Raw genomic sequence first — 20,857 nt, 5'->3', positions numbered from 1 at the left:
CGAGGGAAGGCATCTTGTTTGGGTTTGTTGACATTGTTGCGGGTGTGTAACTCTATGTTTTTTGTTGTGTGGATAGATCCATATTCCATGTTGCGTTGATCAAGGGGTCATTGTTAGGATCCATTTGAGTTTCTGCCTTCTGAGCACGTGTTAATGGCATGAATATTGCTTTGAAGTGATCTTGAATCTCTAAGATGAGTATGGAAGACTTTGTTAAATGCAACTAAATATTTTTCTATGACACCCTAAAATGCAAACAACGTGATCTATGATGATGACTTGCTATCTAGGATTTTGAAATTCAGACACAAGATTTTCAGCGTATTGCCTGAAAGCTTCAAATTCTGCCTCTTCTTTAATTTGGTTTTCTAGGTCTATGTCTATCTATACTGTATTTTGAACTTCTTCATTTATGATGGCCTTGACTATGTCATATTGGTTTTTGATCATTTATTAATTCTTCATCAAGGGTATTTAAATCATCAATTATTTCTAATTGAGTGGTTTTTGCCCCAAGATTTGGTTATTCAAATAGGAATTGATCATTTCCTTTTAGACCCATGCGTTTGAAAATTACTATGCAGACAATGCAGACTCTAAGAATGAATGAAAGATACCTAAGATGATGGACAATTTTTTATTTTTCTAACACGGTTTGAGGAATGTTGCTATGGTTTTCTCTACCAATTGTCTAATGGCTTCTTTTTTAGCTGCTCTTTGTATCTTTTTCCTTAGTTTCTCATAAAGGTGAATAGACTTTCAGATTTCATCATCTATGACAACCTCAACTGTGTCATATTGGGCATGATTGACTCTTAACTCCCAAGCAAGGTTATCAAAACCATCAATTATTTATAATTGGTCAGTGTTATGTCCAAGATTTGGTTTTTCAAATGGGAATTCTCCATCTGCTCTAATACCCATGGACTTAGGTATGATTCCTATAATTTGACATGGCACTAATCTTAAGCTGAAATGACTTGTGTGCGGACTTTGTGAGATGACTCTAATGGGACTTCTACATGAATTGCATACCTAGAACCTATGATCACTTGAAAGTAAAATTTTCATCATCTTTGAATTTGTGCATAAAGGTTTGGTTTCGACGTTGGTTTTGTTCTTGGCACTTGTTTTTCTTGTTTAATTTATTGACTTTGTTTTGATTTGAATCTTGCAATGTTTTGGAATTTATTGAAGTATAGCAAAGAACACAACAATCAGATCAAAAAAGAATAAAACCATGAATATAGAAATTGTTTAGGAAAGTTTTTCAAATTTCCATGAATGTTGGAATCTTTTTCAACACCCCATTTTGTTTTCGTTGTATTTGGACAATTCGATATCAGACAGACTCTCCTAATGTCAAAAGGTCACAAGTATTATCACAACCCACATATTGATACTCTGTCAGCTCATACAGTCATGTCACACCCTAAGGTGCGCTTGTTTTTTTGCCTTTTTTCCAGAAATTAGACCAAAGAAGATTGCTCCTCAATTTGTTTTTTATCCTGGGAGATTTATGGTGAGTGTCTTGGGGGAGGATTTTTCCCCACCCTTACACTATGATAAAACAAGTGTCTGGTTCTTGACTCAACCTGGCTTCTAATTTCTAAGTTGTTTAGACAAGGTTCCATTCGAGTGGTCACAATCAGTAGCTTTTTACACTCTATTGAGGGAGGTCTCCCAGTCTGTAGAGGTTATGCTCTACAACTTTTAATGCACCGTATAGGCACTAAGGGAGGCATAATGTCATTGTAACATCATGTAACACTCGTTGCACATGATTTTCATCATATACGCATTTGATTATAGTGGCTTGGATTACTTGGCTTTAGCCGTTGGACACTTAGGTCATTCCCCTCTCACCGACCTTAATGGTGCCCTAAGGGCAACTTGGGAGGGCAGGCCTTCTAAAGGATTTAATTGCATAAAATAAAGAGAAACATTAAAAAAGAGAGTCTAGTTTTCTGATCACCCATTGTAGGGGAGAGCATAATACCTATCCCTTAGAAGGCACACAAGACAAGGTTCTTTTCATCCCTTCAATGCAATGATTTTCTATTCTAAGTGGAGATGTTGCTCCACACAGACATGGTGTTCATTTTAACCGGCATAGCAATGTTGAAAGTTATTTTTGTTCTTTATTACAACACCAAAAAGAAGTGTTTCTAAGCTACCCTTGCAGAAAATAATTATGCTAGACAACACATGGTGGGCTATCCAGCCTAATTTGTAGGTTACAGAGTTCTGTCTTTTCGCAGACAGAGAGGTATTATGGTAAAAACCAAAACTATAATAAAACAGAAAACAGAAAAGAAAACCTATCAAATGCAACTAACCTACTAATCAAATGTGAATTGATATCATATCAAATGCGACATGATGAAGCATCAATTGCGAATTACTTTGCAAGCAATTGTGAAATGATGACTCATCAATTGCGATATGATGTGATAGCAATTGCGACTAATGAATTTTATTTTTTTTTAGTTTTGAATTTTGTTTATTTTGTTTATTTTTTCAAACTTTTAATAGAAAAACAAAAGGAAAAGACAGAGGATAGAAGAGTTATTCTGCAATGATGGTGTTCCACACTACGCGAGCCAACACATCGATTTCCTCAAATAAATTGCACATGGTTAGAATGTGATGGATGGTTATGTGATACTGAGTGATCTCTCTTTCTTCGATTTCACGGAGCTCCTTTTCATGCTTTAGAAGTTTTTGATAAGTTTCTTGTAAGAATGTAAAGAAAGTCTCACCTTCTTTTTGTTTCGTTGCACATAAATCCATTAATGAGATTGTATTTTCTGTGTTGAAGGCAACGTTGGATATAAACAACTCTGCTAATTCCCCCCATGAAGTAATTTTTGGTGAAAGGTGCAAAAACCATTCTAGTGCTATCCCTCCTAGGCTCTTTGAAAATAGTCTCATCAAGTATGTATCATTGTGAGCTACTTCGATGCATGCCATGAAGAATTCTCTTATATGATTTTGAGGATCTCCTTTCCATCTATATTTGTCAAATTTTGGCGTTTCAAAATGTGGGGGAAAAGGTATCATGTATTAATTTCTATCAAAAGGATAAGGAGAACGATCTTCCATGTTATAGCTCTTTTTATCATTCCCCGCTTGTATACCGGTCATTTGCTTTTGCAGGATCTCCATTTGTTAAGTCAGAAGTTCTATTCGGGTTATTGGTGTGTTGACTTGATGAATGTTGCCTACAAAAGGAATGGTATTTGAGTACCTTTGGGCTTGTTGAAATGTTGATAAACCAGGTAACTGTGTCCCATAAGTCCCAATAGGTGGTGTGAAGTATGCAAATTGTGGAGTAGCATTTGGCTGAGCCAAGATTGTTATCCCTGGATTCACATTTTGACTATTGTAGGAGGAACCAACTGAGACTGCTGGTTGAGTTATATTTGCCAAGGTAGTGGTTTGATTTATTGGAGCTTGTAGCGTCATATTTGGTGTTGCCCATGTTATAAGATTGACACTTGGTGGTGTCACTATTGATTGTATTGAGGTTGTAGCCACATTTGGTTTTGCCCATGTTGTAAGTTTGGCACTTAGTGGTGTCACTGTTGATTGTATTAAGGTTGTAGCCATATTTAAAGTTTGAGACATACCTTGTGTTGTTGTAGCAATTTTTGCTTGTGTCTACAGTGTAACGAGTTTTTGAGGTATATTCTGGCTTAATGTCATACATTGTGGCAGTATTGTTGAAATATCTACCCCTGATGGTAGTTTGGCCCCATTTTGTTCAAAGAGAGAGACATAACTATCTCTGTCACTATTAATGAGAGCTTTGAGGATCATTAATGTTGCGGGGTCTTGGTGGGTTGCTTCGAGCTCTTCCTTTGTAAAATTATGTTGTATTTCATCGAGGGAAGGCATCTTGTTTGGGTTTGTTGACATTGTTGCGGGTGTGTAACTCTATGTTTTTTGTTGTGTGGATAGATCCATATTCCATGTTGCATTGATCAAGGGGTCATTGTTAGGATCCATTTGAGTTTCTGCCTTTTGAGCACGTGTTAATGGCATGAATATTGCTTTGAAGTGATCTTGAATCTCTAAGATGAGTATGCAAGACTTTGTTAAATGCAACTAAATATTTTTCTATGACACCCTAAAATGCAGACAACGTGATATATGATGATGACTTGCTATCTAGGATTTCAAAATTCAGACACAAGATTTTCAGCGTATTGCCTGAAAGCTTCAAATTCTGCCTCTTCTTTAATTTGGTTTTCTAGGTCTATGTCTATCTATACTGTATTTTGAACTTCTTCATCTATGATGGCCTTGACTATGTCATATTGGTTTTTGATCATTTATTAATTCTTCATCAAGGGTATTTAAATCATCAATTATTTCTAATTGAGTGGTTTTTGCCCCAAGATTTGGTTATTCAAATGGGAATTGATCATTTCCTTTTAGACCCATGCGTTTGAAAATTACTATGCAGACTCTAAGAATGAATGAAAGATACCTAAGATGATGGACAATTTTTTATTTTTCTAACACGGTTTGAGGAATGTTGCTATGGTTTTCTCTACCAATTGTCTAATGGCTTCTTTTTGAGCTGCTCTTTGTATGTTTTTCCTTAGTTTCTCATAAAGGTGAATAGACTTTCAGATTTCATCATCTATGACAACCTCATCTGTGTCATATTGGGCATGATTGACTCTTAACTCCCAAGCAAGGTTATCAAAACCATCAATTATTTATAATTGGTCAGTGTTATGTCCAAGATTTGGTTTTTCAAATGGGAATTCTCCATCTGCTCTAATACCCATGGACTTAGGTATGATTCCTATAATTTGACATGGCACTAATCTTAAGGTGAAATGACTTGTGTGAGGACTTTGTGAGATGACTCTAATGGGACTTCTACATGAATTGCATACCTAGAACCTATGATCACTTGAAAGTAACTGTAGACATGTAAAATTGTCCAGTCTAATTAAATAAATATTTTATTTATTTAATTATCTAAGCCTAATTCTTCTATTAATTAAATAAATCTTTATTTATTTATTTAATTCGTTTATCCTCTTCTAGCCTTATTTCTCATTTAAATAAATACATTTATTTATTTAAATTATCCTTTTTCTAAATTAAATAAATATCTTATTTATTTAATTGATCTCACTCCTTCTATTAATTAAATAAATCTTTATTTATTTAATTAATTCATTAACCTTTTCTACCCATGACACATGTCATTCATCTCTTAATTCATACACTACGTACCCCTTTCATTATTTTATTATTTCTTTTACCTACCCTCTAATCATAGCCGACCTCCTTTTACACCTCTCAATCTTATCCCTCCATTTCATAGAGTGTCTTCTATATAAGGAGATTCTTCCTTCATTATCAAAGCCCCTTCATTGACTACTTGACTACACTATGCTTTTGAACATAGGCGATCCTACTTGCAACCACATTTTGTTCTTTGTTGAGCTCTTGTGCACATAAAATCTGAGAGCAAATATATCAAGCAAGATCAATGGAGATAGGAAGAATGGAGATCCAAACCCTATTGGACATGTGATGGTATAATCTTTGTAATTTCATTTGATTTGCATTGTCTTAGGTAATCTTCATATGTTATGGTAGATCTTTGTTGTTGTTAGGCTAGGGTTTTGTGGTTGAATTCATTTAGCCTTTCAATATCGTTATTATTGTTATCCATTTTCACCATATATATTTTGGCACGTCCCGTGGGACATGGATTTTTGTTAGATCTGTGTTTTTTGCATATTTTTCTAACCCTATATTGTTGTTTTGTAAAACAATTTGGAGAATAACCTTGTGCAGCTAGGGTTTTGGACACAAAATCAAGATCTTGGAGAGATTTGATCATATCGCACAAACGGCTTGGAAATTTTGCACCATATTTTTTTTTGTAGCTTGAAGAAAGTATCAGGAGCTCTCAATCCAAAATTCAGAATTTTTGGAGCACATTTTTATTTTCTATGAATTTTTTATGATTTTTCATAAAAAATTAATTTTGAGAGCAAATGAGAGAATTTTTTGGATTTCCTTACATTTTTGGAAATCTCTCATAATTATACATAGGATTTGTTCTTTGTGATTTTAATTTTGAAGCAAAATATTTCCCTAAAACTTGGATCTTTAAAAATTAGGGTTTTTCTTTATTTTGACCAGATCTCACAAACGGCTTCGAATTTTGGCATAAAATTTTTTGTCCAGGTTAGGAAAAGTATCAGAAGGCTTTATTAAAATTTCAGATTTTTTGGATCATTTGTTCAATTTATATGAATTTTTTATGAGTTTTCATAAAAAATTAATTTTGAGAGAAAATTAGCGAATTTTTCAAATTTTATTACATTTTTGGAAATCTCTTAGAATTATACACAAGATCTGTTCTTTTTGATTTTAAATTTGATGCAAAATCATTCCTCAAAAATTAGATCTTTGAAAATTAGGGTTTTGCATTATTTTACTCATATCTCACAAACTGCTTGGATTTGTTGCAGAAGTTTCTTTATGCAAGTTTGGAAGACTTTTAGGACTCTCCAGTAAAAATTTCAGATTTTTTGGATCAATTTTTCATTTTATATGAATTTTTTATGATTTTTCATAAAAAATTAATTTTTGGAGCAAATTGGCAAATTTTTTTGGATTTTCTTACATTTCTGGAAATCTCTTGAAATTTTACAGGTGGTATTTTTTTTTTGATGAATTAGATCTTTGAATTGGTCAACAAAATGCATTGTTAAAGGCCCCTATTTCACAAAGTCTTTTGGATTTAAAATTTACCTAACTTGTGTGCTTGCAGGAAGGGGTGATTATTTCAAACAATCCAAACTACTAATAAATAATTGTTGCAGGTCCTTGGCAAGGGTTTTTAGATTTTTATTGTGTGCCTTGTTTTCATAGACTAGCAAACACTTCAATTGATGCACTAAAATTGAATCATTGTCTTTTGTGTCTTGAGCAATAGGCTCTTTTTGTTTAATCTTTAGAGGGCCTATCTTTCCGTGTGGTCATTAGGACTACTAGTGAGAAGAGAACAACCCAAGTGGTAGCGAGGAAAACCCACCTCTTCCGAACCACTATAAATAAATGTATTCATGGTGAAAACTATGGATAACGTGTGTTGATTAGTTTATACCGACACTATGTCTCCCCATAAACCTGTTTGATCAAATTTATTTGATCAGTTGTAGAGTGTAACCCCTACCGGTTGGGAGCCTTCTGTATTTATAGAGCTGAAAGTGCCACATGTATGGCCACATGAGCGGATTCTCTTACTAGTACCTTTTTGTTTTAGAAGCCAAAATCCTTCTAGTTGTTGAGGCAGGAGGTTGGACCTCTGGTAGCGGCCCACACACATACGGTTTTTAGTAGAGATACAAAGTTTGCCACGGGGAGTTTTTGTGGGGACTGATGCTTGGCTGACCCAAGAAGTGAGTGCCGAGGGTGGAGCCAGTGAGGTCAAGCATCTAAGTATCCACTCTTAATAGCGTAGCCTTGGGGGTAAAACCTCATGTGGGATCAACAACTATTGTCTTGGCCAGCCATAAGAATTGTGCTTGACTTATTTTAAACATTCAAAACATTTTGTCTTTTGTGTCTTCAAGTGTATGCAAAACATTTTTACATCAAACAACACACTTTTCTTGGAGTCATTTTGAGTCTAAACAATTGCAAACATTGAGTCCTCATCAACATTGTGTCCTCTTGTCACGAAAAACAGTCAAACATTCAGATTTGGTCACAACCAACAACTTCACAAATTGGAAAAATTTTACAGTCCAACAAACAAGAGCAATCAGTTTTGGAATTCTTGAGCTTCCTAGGTTGTTTCTCTAGGTTTTCATTTAGCATTCAACTTGTCTTTGGGTCTCACAAAGTCCATCATTGCTTTACATCTTGCATTAAATTTACATTTATCTAAACTTGAGTCAAAAGTTCACTTGCTTATCCTTATCATACTTTGTCAACACACTACATACAACAACATTTTGCTAAGTGGTCCCTCATCGAGGTCTATCACCTTTCGGTCTCATTTGGTCTTACTTAGAGTCAAGGTCAACTTACCTCATCAAGAGAAACTATCCTCTCTTTGGAAGTCACACCTACTCTACTACATACATACTTGGTCTTACACTTTGGACATTGCAAGTACACCTTAGATTCATTTACATTCCATCCAACTCTTGGTCTTCCATACTTTTTCCATTTTCATCTAGTCTCACACATCTCAGTCAATACCTAGTTCATGGTTGAAACCCATCTTCAAAAATCTAGGAGAGAAACTAAAGAGGCTCAAGAGTCCGCAAACATGAGTTCTTATGAGTATGACAATGATATCTTTTTCAATTTTGATCATACTACATTACTTGACATGGATGCCTATAGAAACATTCCAAATGTTGAGAACATGGACACTACAAACAACAGTGATACACATAATGCTGATATGGACAACTTTTCAATACATTCAGCAGATGTGGAAGAATCCATTATGGATCCCCGTTTCAATCGATTGGTTGAGGAAATAATGAGGAGGGATAGACAATACTTCTTACAAATGATGGCACAAAGTGGAGCCAAGATACCTCATGATTTTGACATGTCTCAAATAATGGAAAATCGACCTTTGCAACAACCTCACTCCAACATGGATCAAAGGAGGCCTAATAGTGGAGGCAATAGAAGACCACATCTTTGTGCCTGAATCACCATCATCTTTGTTTCAAAAACCAGAGGTCCCACATACACATGGTCAAGCATATGATACTCACCTTCACAGACCATTATGGAAGTCTTATGCAGAGAAATATGCTCAATCACATATCAATGCTAAGGATCAACCACCAAAGCAATTGGATATTCAAAGGCATGCTCAAAATTTGGACACAAGGAAACCCCATGTCAAATTTGGGGGCAACACATTAGAACATGACATGCCTATAGAGTATGGTATACATGGACAAAATAGATATTTCGTTCCTCAACATGAATCTATACCAAGTGGTCCATATATGCAACATCATTATAGACCTCCTCTGTATGAACATGCGTATGATCAATATCATCCATATATGCAACATGCTCCTCCTCCAATTGGTGCCTCAAGCATGGGGTATGGTCCAAGGAGTCGATCTCCACCTAAGAACAATTTGGAGCAACAAATCAGGGACTTACAAAAGAAAATGGAGGACATAAATACACCGAAGCCAACATACACAATGAGAGACATATGTCCTTATCCATTTGACAAGAGCATTCCAATGCCTCCTTTTCCTACACACTTTGTGATGCCTAAATTTGATAAGTATAAAGGAAAAGGGGATCCTAAGGCACACATAAGACAGTTTTTCATAGCTTGCATTGAGATAGCAGCAGAAGAGACATATTTGATGAGATTATTCCCATAGAGCCTAGGCGATCAAGCTATGGAATGGTTCTCCCAACTTCCACATGGAATTAAGTCATGGGGTGACTTAGCAGAGGCATTTATTCAACATTTCTCCTACAATATAGAGATAGACATATCAGTCACTACTTTGTGCAACACCAAGCAAAAAGAGGGAGAGTCTTTTGCATCATTTTTACAAAGATGGAGGAATCTAGCTAGCAGATGCTCTTGTGAAATTCCACAAAAACAAATGGTAGAGATGTTCACCCAAAATGTTAACAAAGACATTGGCTATGATCTAAGGAAACCTTGTTTGTCCACCTTCAAGGACATCATTGAAAAAGGCTTAGCAATAGAAAAGGTCCTAATTGAACAAGGAGTCATTAAGATATTCAAGGAAAACAAAGATGACTTTAAAGGAAAAGACAAGCCAAGATTTTGGAATAAAAACAAGAACACAGTCAATGATGATGTTGTTGATGCCAATACAGTGCGACCCAAATTCATTTTTTTGGGATCAAGCTCTACAAACAATCAAGTGAATACTCAAACAACTTCTAGATCACAAAGGAAGTACACTCCATTGGGAGAACCACTTGAGTTAGTCTTCAAGAAGCTAGTGGCAAACAAGGTAATCACTATTTTAGATTTTCCTCCATATGAGCCAAAGGTGAAACCAAATTGGTGGAATGATGATGAATATTGTGAATTTCATAAGAGCAAGGGTCATAAGATAGGAAATTGCCATCGAATGAAGAACATCATACAAGATCTCATTGATAGAGGTGACATTGAGATCGAGGGACACTCATCCAATCAGGAACATGAGATGTTTAAAGAACCTTTCCCAAAACATGACAAGGGAAAAGCTAAAGCCATGGATGATCAAACAAACTATACTAGAGCATCTTATAACTATGATTCAACTATCAATCACATTTCGATGGACAATCATGTCTCTACCATTATCATCAAGGACAAAACGTCTGAGAATCCTACCCAAAGACCTAAGATTGTCCTAAAAGGCATTGGATCTTCTTCCGAACCTATCCCAGAATGTAATGTTACAACTCGTCGAGGTAAATTCACTTTGCAAGGTGCTCCAGCTAAAAACACCGCTTCTTCATCAACCAAGCCTGAGTATGACCTTGTAGAACAGTTAGGGAAGACACTCGTGCTTATCTCCATCCTTGAGCTCTTATGCATATCCCCCGCACATAAAGCTATTCTTGACAAAATCTTGAGAGACACTACTGTCCCTACTGATTTGAACGTGGACCAATTTCAAGCCATGGTGGGATACCTTTCTGTTCCACACTCCCTTACATTCACAGAAGCTGATGATGCCTTTGTAAGTCAGCCACATAATGCACCTTTACAAATTGAAGCCTTCCTACACAAAAATTGAATAAAACGAGTCCTGATAGATGAAGGAGCAGGTCTGAACATTTGTACTTTGAACACAATAAAACAATTGGGATATTTTGATAAAGCTGTGAATTCTGCAAACAAAATTACCATCAAAGCATATGATGATGAAGAGCGTTCATCTAAAGGCATAGTCACCTTGCCTCTTAGAGTTGGACTAGTTACAAAGGATGTAGTTTGTCAAGTCCTTGATCTCGATCTCACATACAATATATTGCTAGGACGTCCATGGATTCATGAGATGAGTGCAGTCCCATCTACATATCATCGATGTATCAAGTTCCCTCACAATGGAGTTGAAGTGACCATCAAAGCTGACCCAAATCCATTCATATATTGCAACAATCTGTGACCTAGATCAAAAATAACAATCCCAGTCAATCGAGAAGCTATTCCTTCATCAGCATATGTGGATCTAGAATCATTAAAAGCTTCAACATCAAAACAAGTAGAGCTAAAAGAAAAGTTCAAGATTAAAGACCTAGGATGTGGTGAGTATATATTTCATGCTGAGCAACTCCCACTATCTCCTAAGGTATTCAGTCAACATGAACAATCTACAAATAATTTGCAATGCCAAGGAATTGGGTACGAAGCACCTAGTGTTGTGGCTACTAAGTCTGAATGCAAATCTCCTCTAGTGGTGCAAGCAACTCTTGATATCAATAGTCCTAAGAGTGGTTCCAACAAAGAATCTATTGAGCATATCGCCAGCCCTCTTGAAAAATCACATAGCCTTACCATATCATCCACTCATTCCATTTCCACTCCACTCCTAGACTTGGATCAACAAGAATTACAAAAGCCCTTAATTATCAGGGATGAAAAATCAAGCATTGAAAAGAAAAAACTAAAAGTCAATAATAAAGAAAATTCCTTTAGTCCAAATCAAAATCAAAAGCTATTGGACTCTGCAAAAATCAAGGTCAAGGATAAAAATCCTATGAAGAAAAAAGAGAAAGAGATGATCTTCCCTAATATCAAAATAACTGGGGGCAAAAGTTCTAAAATTTCAAATCAAAAAGCATACTTGTTGATCCTAAGTCTCCATCATGTCATCATACTTTCACTTCTTTTCACAATCATAAGCCTTCATCACTCATCCCTTTGTTCCGCACATCCTTTCCCTTTTGGCGATACATCATGGACCTTTAATGGAGCTTCCTTGAAGGACTTTATTATCAGGGATGCCCAAACTTCTTTAGGTGATAGCATACGAGCAAACATAGTCCACACATTAGTAATTATATCTCAGTTCCTTTATCAAGGAAGACAGTCACTCAAGCTACACATCGTTCAGTCAAGGAACAATGCAGTTACAATCATAAAGTCAAGCCTCATACATTTGAGGTGGGTGACTTAGTTCTCAAGGAAATTCCTAAAAATCAGCAAGACACAGAGAAGAAGGGAAAATTCAAACCAAACTGGCTTGGTCCTTACATCATCACAGTAGCATATGGATCTGGTGCATATCAGCTCTCAACTATAGAGGGTGAACCTTTGGAGGATCCTATCAACAACATGCACCTTCGCAGGTTTTACACATAGCTCTTCAGAGTACCCCAATTCAAAAATTTAAAAAAATTCAAAAAAAAATTCAAAAATACAAAAAAATCATAAACATAAAAAATCGTTACTTGGTGAAAACCTGACAAACAGGCGCCTTGTGACACAAAAAAAATAAAAAAAATAAAAAAGTAAAGAAAAACACTTCGTCCAATGGTGAAAACCACTTCGGTGGCACCCTGGGTAAGTACCATGGTGAAAACTGGGTCACCAGCGCCATGCGTAGAGACATTGCTCCTCCCTCCTTTAGGATTCACTTTCATCCTTTCACTTTGCACACACTCATAACCTATTCGTTCATCATAAACTTACACATTCATGGCTTTTTATTGATCTACCCAAGATTGGTTCGCCATTCATAATAAACCTCCCTTTTCACTCTTTTCCATCCATAATAAATCAGCTCCTATCTATGGCTAAGGAAAATCCTACGTCTAGTGATGGGTGTGGAACTAAGAGCATCACATGTTTCGAGGAGTACAGTTTCTTCCACTTTCTCCAGTCTTTTCATGCACAATCCGCAATAAAGCAGCATCTGCATCGCCAATCCGCAATAAAGTTTCATCTTCTCCACAATAAAGTATCAGTTTCATGGATTCAATCAGTTTCAGATGAGACAGCAGCAACAATGGGCTTCAACAAATCAAATCTTTCAACAAACTCAGACAACATTATGGTTCAATGCTATCTATCCTTTTTGTGAAAGTAAACATTGTGACCACAATCAAATAAGACTTATACAAGTGACAAGAGACACTAAACTTGAGGACTACAGTGGATGTTGGTGTCGAGTCTTGGTTTTCTTTTGATTTTATCTTTCTGGTGATGTGTCTTTTATCTTTTCCAGGATGTCTCTGACTAGAGATTCTATCTCTAGGATGTCTTTGACTAGAAAGGTGAGGATGGGGTATCGTCACCTATTTTTCTTTTGTTGTTTGTGGATTGTCTCTTAGTAATGCTATGACTTGTCCAAGGATATGAGGACACTATGAGTCTAGTATGAACTGGGGCATTCCTTGTTTGTGACCGTCTTATCTCCATGCAAATAGGTACAATGACTTTCTGGGTCGAACATATGCCTTGATTGTCATAACCTACTTGCCATAATAAAGCTCGATGATGATAACACACATGAAGCTCTTTCACTTTCATATCTTCTATCTTCCATCCCCCTTTCTTGATTGACTTCCATCATCCTTCTTGAATCCGTGTAGCTTGCTATCACATGATTGAGTATAATGACACACCAAAAACATTTGCATCTCATGTAGTTTCACCTACATTACCACATATAAGCATTTCATACATACATACATATAGGTATCACAATTGCATCACATCCTGCACACATCACATGTTAGAAATCTTACATTCTCATCATGTAAATAGTCATTTGCATTCTTATATTCATCTGCATTACACACATTCACATTTGTATCATGCATACACATATAAAACATAAAAGAACAAAAAAATATATTACATTGCATCATATACATATTTGCATCCATATCATAACCATCGCATAGAAACATACATCATGAAACATCTCATCATATAGGTACGCATGCATATAGCTTCCGCAAAGATGAATCATCTCATATATATATATAAAGTGTCATGATACAATGATGTCAAAATCATATGGCTACAATCACCCGCAGGTGTCTACATCATCATACAAAAATGGTACAATACTGATACATAGGGAACCCTCTATGGCTATGATGAATTCCCTCCCTCAGAGCCGGCTGGCCTCGATGATGTCTAAACCCTAGAAGGACCCACCCCAAGATCATCTCTCCTAGCCCCTGTGTCCTCTGCAGCCACCCCTCATGTCGCCCTATCCGGACAGAGGAACCCACTGATAACTCTTGCCAACACTGTTGGTAGTGCTAATCCTATCCATGTCATGGTATCACATGCCACATGTCCAGCCCTCATCTCTAGTCCTGGATCCTAAAACACTCGTCTCAATGCATCCCTATCTCCGTCTCGATCATACGGAATCATCTCCCCATCGATCAGTATCTGCAGAATCCTATATACATCCTCCAGGGTGACTGTCATCTCCCCCATCAGCAAATGAAAAGTGCAAGTCTCAGAGTGCCACCTCTTCGCCAGTGCAGTCAGCAATCCCATGTTCACCCGAAACTCAGGCACATACAGAATATGTCTCAATCCCATAGCCTCAATCGCAGCTCGGTCCTTGGCTGTCAACTTAGGTTGCAACCTCTGAGTCGATGAGAATCTCTCCCATGACTCCAGCATAGACAAATACTTCTGCAGTCACACAAATCAATCATCTCAGTCCTAGTGACACTCACTATTCATCACAAAGTGTTGCTTCTATCCTAGTGGTACTCCCTGTTCATCACAAAGTGCTACTCACATTTTCACTCCCTGTTCATCACAAAGTGCTACTCTTTTTTTAGTACTCCATGTTCATCACAAAGTACTATGTCTTGGTACTCACTATTCATCATAAAGTGCCTCGATCTATCCTAGTCTTCCCTAGAGGACCTGCTTGAGTGTATCCTCTCAGCAACTTATCCAATCAACAACGTATGTTCATCACAGAACTGCTGATTTGGCCTTGAAGACAAATTACCTTACCTAGCATGCATTTATGACAACATTTATTGCAACAAAGTACAAGGAGGTTTTGTGGTACTTACTAGCTCTCCTGCATCGGCTGGCCTTTGAAATCGACGAACACGATCGAATCTATGCACCAAAGCCATCGCTGCTGACTGTTGCTACTCTTTTCTCTCTCTGCACTCTAATCTCTTGGAGATGTAGATGACAATGAGGATGTATTTCCCTCGTTTCCTAAGTCAGTCCTCATTATCCCGTGACTCTGTCACTTTATCTGGTCAGTCCATTCTAGCCATTGTTTCTTATCGAGAGATTGTCTACAATCTTTTTAGACATTTTTTTCATCCAATCTCTTGAGGGGGCATATCATTCCCATCTTGGGGCAACTTTGTATCAGTTCATCTTATCTTCTTTGAAACAACGCGACAAGCTGCATTGTCTTAAAGAGGGGCAAAATGTAGACACCCAAAATTGTCCAGTCTAATTAAATAAATATTTTATTTATTTAATTATCTAAGCTTAATTCTTCTATTAATTAAATAAATCTTTATTTATTTAATTAATTCATTTATCCTCTTCTAGCCTTATTTCTCATTTAAATAAATACATTTATTTATTTAAATTATCCTTTTCCTGAATTAAATAAGTATCTTATTTATTTAATTGATCTCACTCCTTCTATTAATTAAATAAATCTTTATTTATTTAATTAATTCATTAACCTTTTCTACCCATGACACATGTCATTCATCTCTTAATTCATACACTACCTACCCCTTTCATTATTTTATTATTTCTTTTACCTACCCTCTAATCATAGCCGACCTCCTTTTACACCTCTCAATCTTATCCCTCCATTTCATAGAGCGTCTTCTATATAAGGAGATGCTTCCTTCATTATCAAAGCCCCCCCATTGACTACTTGACTACACTACGCTTTTGAACATAGGCAATCCTACTTGCAACCACATTCCATTCTTTGTTGAGCTCTGGCGCACATAAAATCTGAGAGCAAATATATCAAGCAAGATCAATGGAGATAGGAAGAATGGAGATCCAAACCCTATTGGACATGTGATGGTATAATCTTTGTGATTTTATTTGATTTGCATTGTCTTAGGTAATCTTCATATGTTATGGTGGATCTTTGTTGTTGTTAGGCTAGGGTTTTGTGGTTGAATTCATTTAGCCTTTCAATATCGTTATTATTGTTATCCATTTTCACCATATACAATAACATTTTCATCATATTTGAATTTGTGCAAAAAGGTTTGGTTTCGACGTTGGTTTTGTTGTTGGCACTTGTTTTTCTTATTTAATTTTTTGACTTTGTTTTGATTTGAATCTTGCAATGTTTTGGAATTTATTGAAGTATAGAAAAGAGCACAACAATCAAATCAAAAAAGAATAAAACCATGAATATAGAAATTGTTTAGGAAAGTTTTTCAAATTTCCATGAATGTTCGAATCTTTTTCAAGACCCCATTTTGTTTCCGTTGTATTTGGGCAATTCGATATCAGACATACTCTCCTAATGTCAAAAGGTCACAAGTATTATCACAACCCACATATTGATACTCCGTCAGCTCATACAATCATGTCACACCCTAAGGTGCGCTTGTTTTTTTGCATTTTTTCCAGAAAGTAGACCAAAGAAGATTGCTCCTCAATTTGTTTGTTATCCTAGGAGATTTATGGTGAGTGTCTTGGGGGATGATTCTTCCCCACCCTTACACTGTAATAAAACAATTGTCTGGTTCTTGACTCAGCTTGGCTTCTAATTTCTAAGGTGTTTAGACAGGGTTTCGTTCGAGTGGTCACAATCAGCAGCTTTTTACACTTCGTTGAGGGAGGTCTCCCTATCTGTAGAGGTTATGCTCTATAGCTTTTAACGCACCGTATAGGCACTGAGGGAGGCATAATGCCATTGTAACAACATGTAACACTCATTGCACATGATTTTCATCACATACACATTTGATTATAGTGGCTTGGATTACTTGTCTTTAGCCGTTGGTCACTTAGGTCATTCCCCTCTCACCGACCTTAATGGTGCCTTAAGGGAAACTTGGGAGGGCAGGCCTTCTAAAGGATTTAATTGCATAAAATAAAGAGAAACATTAAAAAAGAGAGTCTGATTTTCTGATCACCCATTGATGGGGAGAGCATAATACCTATCCCTTATAAGGCACACAAGACAAGGTTCTTTTCATCCCTTCAGTGCAATGATTTTCTATTCTAAGTGGAGATGTTACTCCACACAGACATGGTGTTCATTTTAACCAGCATAGCAATGCTGAAAGTTATTTTTGTTCTTTATTACAACACCAAAAAGAAGTGTTTCTAAGCTACCCCTGCAGAGAATAATTATGCTAGACAACACATGGTGGGCTATCTAGCCTAATTTGCAGGTTACAGAGTTCTGTCTTTTCACAGACAAATAGGTATTTTGGTAAAAACTAGAATTGTAATAAAACAGAAAATAGAAAACTAAACCTATCAAATGCAACTAACCTACTAATCAAATGTGAATTGATATCATATCAAATGCAACATGATGAACCTTCAATTGTGAAATACTTTACAATAAATTGCGACATGATGACTCATCAATTGCGATATGATGTGATAGCAATTGCGACTTCTGAATTTTTATTTTTTTTTAGTTTTGAATTTTGTTTATTTTGAATTTTATTTTTTCACACTTTTAACAGAAAAACAAAAGGAAAAGACAGAGGATAGAAGAGTTATTCTACAATGATGGTGTTCCACACTACGTGAGCCAACACATTGATTTCGTCAAATAACTTGCACTTGGTTAGAAAGTGATGGATGGTTATGTGATACTGAGCAATATCCTGTCTTTCTTCGATTTCACAGAGCTCCTTTTCAGCCTTTAGAAGTTTTTGATAAGTTTTTTGTTGTCTCCTATTTTGCTTTTCCTTCCTTGCACCTGAAATTCGGAATGTCACCTTTCTTGCCATTGAATTAGAAACATTTTATATGTAGAAATGAAATTTTCCAGAATTCAATAAAAATTCAGCGTTAGATGCGCAATACAAAGTCATGCAAAAATGACACAATAATTTTTTAATTATCAATCTTGTAGGGCACTTGTGATCTATTTAGGCAATTGCGACATGTTGTCAGAGCGATTGTGATATGATATGAGCAATAGGGTTTTTGTGTATGCAATTGCGACGTCTAATTTCTTGTGTCCATATGAATCTGCAAAACATATCAAAACAAAATCAAAGGTCAGAGTGATTCATGTTGGGCTCACCAAATATCATCATGCTTGAAATAATCAGGTTTTTGAGGCTAATTAGACTAAAAGGATGAATCACAAGAACCCTTAACTAATTAAACCGATTCTAAACACATTTCAATGAAATAAATGAAGGAAATAAGAAATTCAAACTAATTAAAACTCCCTATTCTCCACTTGTGCTTCCATTGTTCTTCTCCAATCTGCGTGGTTGATGGCTCTCAGGTTTTGCACCAATTTTCTGTAGACAAATGTTTTGAAGACTGTGATTCTAAACAGCTATCTTAAAATGATGAAAAGAGGTTGAATTTATAGATTTTCAACAGAAAGGGGGCGAGAAATAGAACTCAAGTGTTGATTGATAGATAGCTGATTTAGATTGATCAGTGAACTAAATTGATTGATTTGTTAACTCATTTGATTGAGCAGTCAACTGGATTGATTGGAGAGTGAACTGAATAGATGGATTAGTAAACTCATTTGATTGTTCAGTAGACTGAATAGATTGGGGAGATGACTGAATTGATGGATTAGTCATAAAAAGTTGATTTTGAGTTAAAAAAGATGATTGATAAGTTAACTGGGTTAACTGATTAGACAACTATTTTGATCACTTAGTTCTGATTTTAGCATGTGTTGTAGGAATTTGAAATTGAATTTTATTTTCATTTTCAATTTGGATTTGAATTGGGTCATTCGAATGCTGAAATGCACATGAAATTAACTGAAATTCAGATTTGGGGAAAATGTGAATTTGGAAATATGAAATTAGATGAAATGATATTAAATTCGAATTTGGGAGAAATGTGAAATGAAATTAGATGGAATTAATTAGAATTATAATTTGGGGATTTGTAAGAATAAGTTAATTAATTTAAATAATTTAAATGAAATTATTTAAACATTAAGAAATAGAATTAATTAAATAATAAAGATTATTTAACTAAGGAAAATGTTGTAATTAATTAAATAATTGATATTTAATTAATAATTGAGAGATGGTTAATTGATTAAAATTATTTGAGAATAGAAATAGAATAATTAGAAGTGTTGAAGGGTGATGATTAGAAGAAATAGTTAGTTTAATCAAATAATTAAATAGACAAATAATTAGTGTAGAATTAATGAGACATTTTTAGGTGTCTACAATCTTCTCTCACCCATAGGTACTATTTCCAAATCAAGTTGTTTTGTTTATTCAATATGTCAAACAAAACACCTACCAAGTTCTCAACTCACACAAAAATTTGTGTGACCGGATCCAAAAAGGATTAGTATCTCCCGGTACCGGTGGGATGTAAACACTCAACCCTTGTGTGAATGGTAGACAATCTTCTGGTACCCATGGGATGGAAACCTATTGGGTTTTGCCTATTGGTGGTCCAACCAACTCAAAACATATAGAAGATATGACTGTCAAATGTTTTATGGTGTACTTGTCTCACAACTGTCCTATTTGTCTAGTAGCCCTACCGGTTGACTAGTAGCCCTATTGGTTGACTAGTAGCCCTACCAGTTGAGTTCGCCACACACAACTTAATAAAATTTTAAAGGATAAGAAAAAATAAGGGATATTCATATACCCTTTATCAAGTTACACAATTCCCCAAAGACTTAGACTCTAACCCCAATTTAGAGGTCTATACCCTTACTGCCCTTCCAGACCTAATTAAGCCAATTAGGCCTAATTTACAAAGAAAGTACCCCTTGTATTAGTCCCCCAACTAAAAAAAACTTTTTCAAGGTGGGATAAGGTGTAAAATCACCAAATCCAAGGTTTTAGGACTTGATCCCATCTTCTTTGTCTACTGCAAGTGATTTTCACTTCTACATTTCAGGCAGTCACATAGAGATGTCCGCCTAGGGTCAATTCAATCTCTTCGGGCTTGGAGCCTCCCTGCAAACCAAAACCAAAATATTATGGTACAATGGACCCTCTAACATTTTCCCATAGTTTTTTTGGTCCTCTGGTGAAAATGTCAGATTAAGGGCATCTTTTCAGTGAAACCCTAGGTGCTAGCAGGGTTTGTGACCAGTCTGGATGGGTTTTGATGGATTTCTACAACCCGATTATTTCAAGACCTGAAAATTGATTCAAATGAAAGGTAAGAGAATTCCCCAGCTCATCCAATTGGTTTCAGGCATCCACCAATCCATACAGGTCAAAAATGAACATCAAACACACAAAATTTCAGGAAACTCCAAGTATTTTCTATTTCTCCAAAAAAAGAGAAGTCGTCATAAAAGAGTACAACAATTATAATAAGAACCTCTAAACAAACATAGTGTTGATGTAAAAAAGAAATATAAGAAGTCATATGAGAGTAAAGTATGTTGTTCCTTAATGCAAAAGCTTGTACCTTCATGAAAATTATATCTTCACAAGGAATTTTGTCAAACATGTTCCACTCCTATAATTAAAAAATAATGAATATAAGTCATAAATTTATGAAAAAGAAAGAAAATTTCATATTTATATAATCATTTATATTTAATATAAAACTATATATATATGTTGACATTTTTTATGTTTATGTTGTGATTGTCATTGATGGACACACACTTGCATTGAGATCCACTTTATATGTATGAGC

The sequence above is a fragment of the Cryptomeria japonica genome, chromosome 3, assembly GCF_030272615.1.
Source record: "Cryptomeria japonica chromosome 3, Sugi_1.0, whole genome shotgun sequence".
Lineage (NCBI taxonomy): Eukaryota > Viridiplantae > Streptophyta > Pinopsida > Cupressales > Cupressaceae > Cryptomeria > Cryptomeria japonica.
The sequence above is the reverse complement of the archived record's forward strand: the minus strand, read 5'-3'. Positions refer to the sequence as shown.